The 10,000-nt window shown below is 43.8% G+C and overlaps 1 protein-coding gene across 2 annotated transcripts in view; it reads left to right on the plus strand.

Moving 5' to 3' along the window:
- The window catches only part of LOC110519557 (protein sidekick-1), a 134,539-nt gene that overhangs the window by 67,563 nt on the left and 56,976 nt on the right, over positions 1-10,000 (plus strand). The window lies entirely within an intron of this gene.

A 10,000-nucleotide genomic window follows, 5' to 3' on the forward strand; every position in this document is an offset into this window, starting at 1 on the left:
GGTTATAGTCTGTCTGGGTTATAGTCTGTCTGGGTTATAGTCTGTGTTATAGTCTGTCTGGGTTATAGTCTGTCTGGGTTATAGTCTGTCTGGGTTATGGTCTGTCTGGGTTATGGTCTGTCTGGGTTATAGTCTGTCTGGGTTATGGTCTGTCTGGGTTATGGTCTGTCTGGGTTATAGTCTGGGTGATAATCTGTCTGGGTTATGGTCTGTCTGTGTTGTAGTCTGTCTGGGTTATGGTCTGTCTGGGATATAGTCTGTCTGGGTTATAGTCTGTCTGGGTTATGGTCTGCCTGGGTTATAGTCTGGGTTATAGTCTGTCTGGGTTATAGTCTGTCTAGCTTATAGTCTGTCTGGGTTATAGTCTGTCTGGGTTATAGTCTGGGATATAGTCTGTCTGGGTTATGGTCTGGGTTATTGTCTGTCTGGGTTATAGTCTGGGTTATATTCTGTCTGTGTTATAGTCTGTCTGTGTTATAGTCTGGGTTGTAGTCTGTCTGGGTTGTAGTCTGTCTGGGTTATAGTCTGTCTGGGTTATAGTCTGTCTAGCTTATAGTCTGTCTGGGTTATAGTCTGTCTGGGTTATAGTCTGTCTGGGTTATAGTCTGGGTTATAGTCTGTCTGGATTATAGTCTGTCTGGGTTATGGTCTGTCTGGGTTATAGTCTGTCTGGGTTATGGTCTGTCTGGGTTATGGTCTGTCTGGGTTATAGTCTGGGTGATAATCTGTCTGGGTTATGGTCTGTCTGTGTTTTAGTCTGTCTGGGTTATGGTCTGTCTGGGATATAGTCTGTCTGGGTTATAGTCTGTCTGGGTTATGGTCTGTCTGGGTTATAGTCTGTCTGGGTTATAGTCTGTCTGGGTTGTAGTCTGTCTGGGATATAGTCTGTCTGGGTTATAGTCTGGGATATAGTCTGTCTGGGTTATGGTCTGGGTTATAGTCTGTCTGGGTTATAGTCTGGGTTATATTCTGTCTGTGTTATAGTCTGTCTGTGTTATAGTCTGGGTTATAGTCTGGGTTATAGTCTGGGTTATAGTCTGTCTGGGTTATAGTCTGTCTGGGTTATATTCTGGGTTATAGTCTGTCTGGGTTATAATCTGGGTTATAGTCTGTCTGGGTTATAGTCTGTCTGGGTTATGGTCTGTCTGGGTTATAGTCTGTCTGGGTTATAGTCTGTCTGGGTTATAGTCTGTCTGGGTTATAGTCTGTCTGGGTTATAGTCTGGGTTGTAGTCTGTCTGGGTTATAGTCTGTCTGGGTTATGGTCTGGGTTATAGTCTGTCTGGGTTATAGTCTGTCTGGGTTATAGTCTGGGTTATAGTCTGTCTGGGTTATAGTCTGTCTGGGTTATAGGTAGTCTGGGTTGTAGTCTGTCTGGGTTATAGTCTTACTGGGTTATAGTCTGTCTAGCTTATAGTCTGTCTGGGTTATAGTCTGGGTTATAGTCTGTCTGGGTTATAGTCTGGGTTATAGTCTGTCTGGGTTATTGTCTGTCTGGGTTATAGTCTGTCTGGGTTATAGTCTGGATTATAGTCTGTCTGGGTTATAGTCTGTCTGGGTTATTGTCTGTCTGGGTTATAGTCTGTCTGGGTTATGGTCTGTCTGGGTTATAGTCTGTCTGGGGTATAGTCTGTCTGGGGTATAGTCTGTCTGGGTTATAGTCTGTCTGGGTTATAGTATGTCTGGGTTATAGTCTGTCTGGGTTATAGTCTGTCTGGGTTATATTCTGGGTTATAGTCTGTCTGGGTTATAATCTGGGTTATAGTCTGTCTGGGTTATAGTCTGTCTGGGTTATAGTCTGTCTGGGTTATGGTCTGTCTGGGTTATAGTCTGTCTGGGTTATAGTCTGTCTGGGTTATAGTCTGTCTGGGTTATAGTCTGGGTTGTAGTCTGTCTGGGTTATAGTCTGTCTGGGTTATAGTCTGTCTGGGTTATAGTCTGTCTGGGTTATAGTCTGGGTTATAGTCTGTCTGGGTTATAGTCTGTCTGGGTTATAGGTAGTCTGGTTTGTAGTCTGTCTGGGTTATAGTCTGTCTGGGTTATAGTCTGTCTAGCTTATAGTCTGTCTGGGTTATAGTCTGGGTTATAGTCTGTCTGGGTTATAGTCTGTCTGGGTTATAGACTGTCTGGGTTATAGTCTGTCTGGGTTATAGTCTGTCTGGGTTATAGTCTGTCTGGGTTATGGTCTGTCTGGGTTATGGTCTGTCTGGGTTATAGTCTGTCTGGGTTATAGACTGTCTGGGTTATAGTCTGTCTGGGTTATAGTCTGTCTGGGTTATAGTCTGTCTGGGTTATAGACTGTCTGGGTTATAGTCTGTCTGGGTTATAGTCTGTCTGGGTTATAGTCTGTCTGGGTTATAGACTGTCTGGGTTATAGTCTGTCTGGGTTATAGACTGTCTGGGTTATAGACTGTCTGGGTTATAGTCTGTCTGGGTTATAGTCTGTCTGGGTTATAGTCTGTCTGGGTTATAGTCTGTCTGGGTTATAGTCTGTCTGGGTTATAGTTTGTCTGGGTTATAGTCTGTCTGGGTTATAGTCTGTCTGGGTTATAGTCTGTCTGGGTTATAGTCTGTCTGGGTTATAGTCTGTCTGGGTTATGGTCTGTCTGGGTTATAGTCTGTCTGGGTTATGGTCTGTCTGGGTTATGGTCTGTCTGGGTTATGGTCTGTCTGGGTTATGGTCTGTCTGGGTTATAGTCTGGGTGATAATCTGTCTGGGTTATGGTCTGTCTGTGTTGTAGTCTGTCTGGGTTATGGTCTGTCTGGGATATAGTCTGTCTGGGTTATAGTCTGTCTGGGTTATGGTCTGTCTGGGTTATAGTCTGTCTGGGTTATAGTCTGTCTGGGTTGTAGTCTGTCTGGGTTATACTCTGTCTGGGTTATAGTCTGGGATATAGTCTGTCTGGGTTATAGTCTGTCTGGGTTATAGTCTGGGTTATAGTCTGTCTGTGTTATAGTCTGTCTGTGTTATAGTCTGGGTTATGGTCTGGGTTATAGTCTGTCTGTGTTATAGTCTGGTTTATAGTCTGGGTTATAGTCTGTCGGGGTTATAGTCTGTCTGGGTTATAGTCTGTCTGTGTTATAGTCTGGGTTATAGTCTGTCTGGGTTATAGTCTGCCTGGGTTATAGTCTGGGTTATAGTCTGTCTGGGTTATAGTCTGTCTAGCTTATAGTCTGTCTGGGTTATAGTCTGTCTGGGTTATAGTCTGTCTGGGTTATAGTCTGTGTTATAGTCTGTCTGGGTTATAGTCTGTCTGGGTTATAGTCTGTCTGGGTTATGGTCTGTCTGGGTTATGGTCTGTCTGGGTTATAGTCTGTCTGGGTTATGGTCTGGGTTATAGTCTGGGTTATAGTCTGGGTTATAGTCTGTCTGGGTTATAGTCTGTCTGGGTTATATTCTGGGTTATAGTCTGTCTGGGTTATAATCTGGGTTATAGTCTGTCTGGGTTATAGTCTGTCTGGGTTATGGTCTGTCTGGGTTATAGTCTGTCTGGGTTATAGTCTGTCTGGGTTATAGTCTGTCTGGGTTATAGTCTGTCTGGGTTATAGTCTGGGTTGTAGTCTGTCTGGGTTATAGTCTGTCTGGGTTATGGTCTGGGTTATAGTCTGTCTGGGTTATAGTCTGTCTGGGTTATAGTCTGGGTTATAGTCTGTCTGGGTTATAGTCTGTCTGGGTTATAGGTAGTCTGGGTTGTAGTCTGTCTGGGTTATAGTCTTACTGGGTTATAGTCTGTCTAGCTTATAGTCTGTCTGGGTTATAGTCTGGGTTATAGTCTGTCTGGGTTATAGTCTGGGTTATAGTCTGTCTGGGTTATTGTCTGTCTGGGTTATAGTCTGTCTGGGTTATAGTCTGGATTATAGTCTGTCTGGGTTATAGTCTGTCTGGGTTATTGTCTGTCTGGGTTATAGTCTGTCTGGGTTATGGTCTGTCTTGGTTATAGTCTGTCTGGGGTATAGTCTGTCTGGGGTATAGTCTGTCTGGGTTATAGTCTGTCTGGGTTATAGTATGTCTGGGTTATAGTCTGTCTGGGTTATAGTCTGTCTGGGTTATATTCTGGGTTATAGTCTGTCTGGGTTATAATCTGGGTTATAGTCTGTCTGGGTTATAGTCTGTCTGGGTTATAGTCTGTCTGGGTTATGGTCTGTCTGGGTTATAGTCTGTCTGGGTTATAGTCTGTCTGGGTTATAGTCTGTCTGGGTTATAGTCTGGGTTGTAGTCTGTCTGGGTTATAGTCTGTCTGGGTTATAGTCTGTCTGGGTTATAGTCTGTCTGGGTTATAGTCTGGGTTATAGTCTGTCTGGGTTATAGTCTGTCTGGGTTATAGGTAGTCTGGTTTGTAGTCTGTCTGGGTTATAGTCTGTCTGGGTTATAGTCTGTCTAGCTTATAGTCTGTCTGGGTTATAGTCTGGGTTATAGTCTGTCTGGGTTATAGTCTGTCTGGGTTATAGACTGTCTGGGTTATAGTCTGTCTGGGTTATAGTCTGTCTGGGTTATAGTCTGTCTGGGTTATGGTCTGTCTGGGTTATGGTCTGTCTGGGTTATAGTCTGTCTGGGTTATAGACTGTCTGGGTTATAGTCTGTCTGGGTTATAGTCTGTCTGGGTTATAGTCTGTCTGGGTTATAGACTGTCTGGGTTATAGTCTGTCTGGGTTATAGTCTGTCTGGGTTATAGTCTGTCTGGGTTATAGACTGTCTGGGTTATAGTCTGTCTGGGTTATAGACTGTCTGGGTTATAGACTGTCTGGGTTATAGTCTGTCTGGGTTATAGTCTGTCTGGGTTATAGTCTGTCTGGGTTATAGTCTGTCTGGGTTATAGTCTGTCTGGGTTATAGTTTGTCTGGGTTATAGTCTGTCTGGGTTATAGTCTGTCTGGGTTATAGTCTGTCTGGGTTATAGTCTGTCTGGGTTATAGTCTGTCTGGGTTATGGTCTGTCTGGGTTATAGTCTGTCTGGGTTATGGTCTGTCTGGGTTATGGTCTGTCTGGGTTATGGTCTGTCTGGGTTATGGTCTGTCTGGGTTATAGTCTGGGTGATAATCTGTCTGGGTTATGGTCTGTCTGTGTTGTAGTCTGTCTGGGTTATGGTCTGTCTGGGATATAGTCTGTCTGGGTTATAGTCTGTCTGGGTTATGGTCTGTCTGGGTTATAGTCTGTCTGGGTTATAGTCTGTCTGGGTTGTAGTCTGTCTGGGTTATACTCTGTCTGGGTTATAGTCTGGGATATAGTCTGTCTGGGTTATAGTCTGTCTGGGTTATAGTCTGGGTTATAGTCTGTCTGTGTTATAGTCTGTCTGTGTTATAGTCTGGGTTATGGTCTGGGTTATAGTCTGTCTGTGTTATAGTCTGGTTTATAGTCTGGGTTATAGTCTGTCGGGGTTATAGTCTGTCTGGGTTATAGTCTGTCTGTGTTATAGTCTGGGTTATAGTCTGTCTGGGTTATAGTCTGCCTGGGTTATAGTCTGGGTTATAGTCTGTCTGGGTTATAGTCTGTCTAGCTTATAGTCTGTCTGGGTTATAGTCTGTCTGGGTTATAGTCTGTCTGGGTTATAGTCTGTGTTATAGTCTGTCTGGGTTATAGTCTGTCTGGGTTATAGTCTGTCTGGGTTATGGTCTGTCTGGGTTATGGTCTGTCTGGGTTATAGTCTGTCTGGGTTATGGTCTGTCTGGGTTATGGTCTGTCTGGGTTATAGTCTGGGTGATAATCTGTCTGGGTTATGGTCTGTCTGTGTTGTAGTCTGTCTGGGTTATGGTCTGTCTGGGATATAGTCTGTCTGGGTTATAGTCTGTCTGGGTTATGGTCTGCCTGGGTTATAGTCTGGGTTATAGTCTGTCTGGGTTATAGTCTGTCTAGCTTATAGTCTGTCTGGGTTATAGTCTGTCTGGGTTATAGTCTGGGATATAGTCTGTCTGGGTTATGGTCTGGGTTATTGTCTGTCTGGGTTATAGTCTGGGTTATATTCTGTCTGTGTTATAGTCTGTCTGTGTTATAGTCTGGGTTGTAGTCTGTCTGGGTTGTAGTCTGTCTGGGTTATAGTCTGTCTGGGTTATAGTCTGTCTAGCTTATAGTCTGTCTGGGTTATAGTCTGTCTGGGTTATAGTCTGTCTGGGTTATAGTCTGGGTTATAGTCTGTCTGGGTTATAGTCTGTCTGGGTTATGGTCTGTCTGGGTTATAGTCTGTCTGGGTTATGGTCTGTCTGGGTTATGGTCTGTCTGGGTTATAGTCTGGGTGATAATCTGTCTGGGTTATGGTCTGTCTGTGTTTTAGTCTGTCTGGGTTATAGTCTGTCTGGGTTATGGTCTGTCTGGGTTATAGTCTGTCTGGGTTATAGTCTGTCTGGGTTATAGTCTGTCTGGGTTATAGTCTGTCTGGGTTATAGTCTGGGTTGTAGTCTGTCTGGGTTATAGTCTGTCTGGGTTATGGTCTGGGTTATAGTCTGTCTGGGTTATAGTCTGTCTGGGTTATAGTCTGGGTTATAGTCTGTCTGGGTTATAGTCTGTCTGGGTTATAGGTAGTCTGGGTTGTAGTCTGTCTGGGTTATAGTCTTACTGGGTTATAGTCTGTCTAGCTTATAGTCTGTCTGGGTTATAGTCTGGGTTATAGTCTGTCTGGGTTATAGTCTGGGTTATAGTCTGTCTGGGTTATTGTCTGTCTGGGTTATAGTCTGTCTGGGTTATAGTCTGGATTATAGTCTGTCTGGGTTATAGTCTGTCTGGGTTATTGTCTGTCTGGGTTATAGTCTGTCTGGGTTATGGTCTGTCTGGGTTATAGTCTGTCTGGGGTATAGTCTGTCTGGGGTATAGTCTGTCTGGGTTATAGTCTGTCTGGGTTATAGTATGTCTGGGTTATAGTCTGTCTGGGTTATAGTCTGTCTGGGTTATATTCTGGGTTATAGTCTGTCTGGGTTATAATCTGGGTTATAGTCTGTCTGGGTTATAGTCTGTCTGGGTTATAGTCTGTCTGGGTTATGGTCTGTCTGGGTTATAGTCTGTCTGGGTTATAGTCTGTCTGGGTTATAGTCTGTCTGGGTTATAGTCTGGGTTGTAGTCTGTCTGGGTTATAGTCTGTCTGGGTTATAGTCTGTCTGGGTTATAGTCTGTCTGGGTTATAGTCTGGGTTATAGTCTGTCTGGGTTATAGTCTGTCTGGGTTATAGGTAGTCTGGTTTGTAGTCTGTCTGGGTTATAGTCTGTCTGGGTTATAGTCTGTCTAGCTTATAGTCTGTCTGGGTTATAGTCTGGGTTATAGTCTGTCTGGGTTTTAGTCTGGGTTATAGTCTGTCTGGGTTATTGTCTGTCTGGGTTATAGTCTGTCTGGGTTATAGTCTGGATTATAGTCTGTCTGGGTTATAGTCTGTCTGGGTTATAGTCTGTCTGGGTTATAGTCTGTCTGGGTTATGGTCTGTCTGGGTTATAGTCTGTCTGGGGTTATAGTCTGTCTGGGGTATAGTCTGTCTGGGTTATAGTCTGTCTGGGTTATAGTATGTCTGGGTTATAGTCTGTCTGGGTTATGGTCTGGGTTATATTCTGTCTGGGTTAGAGTCTGTCTGGGTTATAGTCTGGGTTGTAGTCTGTCTGGGTTATAGTCTGTCTGGGTTATGGTCTGGGTTATAGTCTGTCTGGGTTTTAGTCTGTCTGGGTTATAGTCTGGGTTATAGTCTGTCTGGGTTATAGTCTGTCTGGGTTATAGGTAGTCTGGGTTGTAGTCTGTCTGGGTTATAGTCTTACTGGGTTATAGTCTGTCTAGCTTATAGTCTGTCTGGGTTATAGTCTGGGTTATAGTCTGTCTGGGTTATAGTCTGGGTTATAGTCTGTCTGGGTTATTGTCTGTCTGGGTTATAGTCTGTCTGGGTTATAGTCTGGATTATAGTCTGTCTGGGTTATAGTCTGTCTGGGTTATTGTCTGTCTGGGTTATAGTCTGTCTGGGTTATGGTCTGTCTGGGTTATAGTCTGTCTGGGGTATAGTCTGCCTGGGGTATAGTCTGTCTGGGTTATAGTCTGTCTGGGTTATAGTATGTCTGGGTTATAGTCTGTCTGGGTTATAGTCTGTCTGGGTTATATTCTGGGTTATAGTCTGTCTTGGTTATAATCTGGGTTATAGTCTGTCTGGGTTATAGTCTGTCTGGGTTATAGTCTGTCTGGGTTATGGTCTGTCTGGGTTATAGTCTGTCTGGGTTATAGTCTGTCTGGGTTATAGTCTGTCTGGGTTATAGTCTGGGTTGTAGTCTGTCTGGGTTATAGTCTGTCTGGGTTATAGTCTGTCTGGGTTATAGTCTGTCTGGGTTATAGTCTGTCTGGGTTATAGGTAGTCTGGTTTGTAGTCTGTCTGGGTTATAGTCTGTCTGGGTTATAGTCTGTCTAGCTTATAGTCTGTCTGGGTTATAGTCTGGGTTATAGTCTGTCTGGGTTATAGTCTGGGTTATAGTCTGTCTGGGTTATTGTCTGTCTGGGTTATAGTCTGTCTGGGTTATAGTCTGGATTATAGTCTGTCTGGGTTATAGTCTGTCTGGGTTATAGTCTGTCTGGGTTATAGTCTGTCTGGGTTATGGTCTGTCTGGGTTATAGTCTGTCTGGGGTTATAGTCTGTCTGGGGTATAGTCTGTCTGGGTTATAGTCTGTCTGGGTTATAGTATGTCTGGGTTATAGTCTGTCTGGGTTATGGTCTGGGTTATAGTCTGTCTGGGTTAGAGTCTGTCTGGGTTATAGTCTGGGTTATAGTCTGTCTGTGTTATAGTCTGGGTTATGGTCTGGGTTATAGTCTGTCTGTGTTATAGTCTGGTTTATAGTCTGGGTTATAGTCTGTCGGGGTGATAGTCTGTCTGGGTTATAGTCTGAGTAATAGTCTGTCTGGGTTATAGTCTGTCTGGGTTATAGTCTGTCTGGGTTGTAGTCTGTCTGTGTTATAGTCTGTCTGGGTTATAGTCTGGGTTATAGTCTGTCGGGGTGATAGTCTGTCTGGGTTATAGTCTGAGTAATAGTCTGTCTGGGTTATAGTCTGTCTGGGTTAGAGTGTGTCTGGGTTATAGTCTGGGTTATAGTCTGTCTGTGTTATAGTCTGGGTTATGGTCTGGGTTATAGTCTGTCTGTGTTATAGTCTGGTTTATAGTCTGGGTTATAGTCTGTCGGGGTGATAGTCTGTCTGGGTTATAGTCTGAGTAATAGTCTGTCTGTGTTATAGTCTGTCTGGGTTATAGTCTGTCTGGGTTATAGTCTGGGATATAGTCTGTCTGGGTTATAGTCTGTCTGGGTTATAGTCTGTCTGGGTTATAGTCTGAGTTATAGTCTGTCTGGGTTATAGTCTGGGTTATAGTCTGTCTGGGTTATAGTCTGTCTGGGTTATAGTCCATCTGGGTTATAGTCTGGGTTATAGTTTGTCTGGGTTATAGTCTGTCTGGGTTATAGTATGGGTTATAGTCTAGGTTATAGTCTGTCTGTGTTATAGTCTGGTTTATAGTCTGGGTTATAGTCTGTCGGGGTGATAGTCTCTCTGGGTTATAGTCTGTCTGGGTTATAGTCTGTCTGGGTTATAGTCTGTCTGGGTTATGGTCTGTCAGGGGTATAGTCTGTCTGGGTTATAGTCTTTCTGGGTTATAGTCTGTCTGGGTTATAGTCTGGGTTGTAGTCTGTTTGGGTTATAGTCTGTCTGGGTTATGTTCTGTCTGGGTTATACTCTGTCTGGGTCATAGTCTGGGTTATGGTCTGTCTGGGTTATGGTCCGGGTTATAGCCTGTCTGGGTTATAGTCTGTCTGGGTTATAGTCTGGGTCATAATCTGTCTGGGTTATAGTCTGTCTGGGTTATAGTCTGGGTTATAGTCTGTCTGTGTTGTAGTCTCTCTGGTTAATAGTCTGTCTGGGTTATAGTCTGGGTTGTAGTCTGTCTGGGTTATAGTCTGTCTGGGTTATGGTCTGTCTGGGTTATAGTCTGTCTAGGTTATAGTCTGTCTGGGTTATAGTCTGGGTTATAGTCTGTCTGGGTTATAGTCTGTCTGGGTTATAGTCTGTC

This window comes from Oncorhynchus mykiss, unplaced genomic scaffold (genome assembly GCF_013265735.2).
Source record: "Oncorhynchus mykiss isolate Arlee unplaced genomic scaffold, USDA_OmykA_1.1 un_scaffold_189, whole genome shotgun sequence".
Lineage (NCBI taxonomy): Eukaryota > Metazoa > Chordata > Actinopteri > Salmoniformes > Salmonidae > Oncorhynchus > Oncorhynchus mykiss.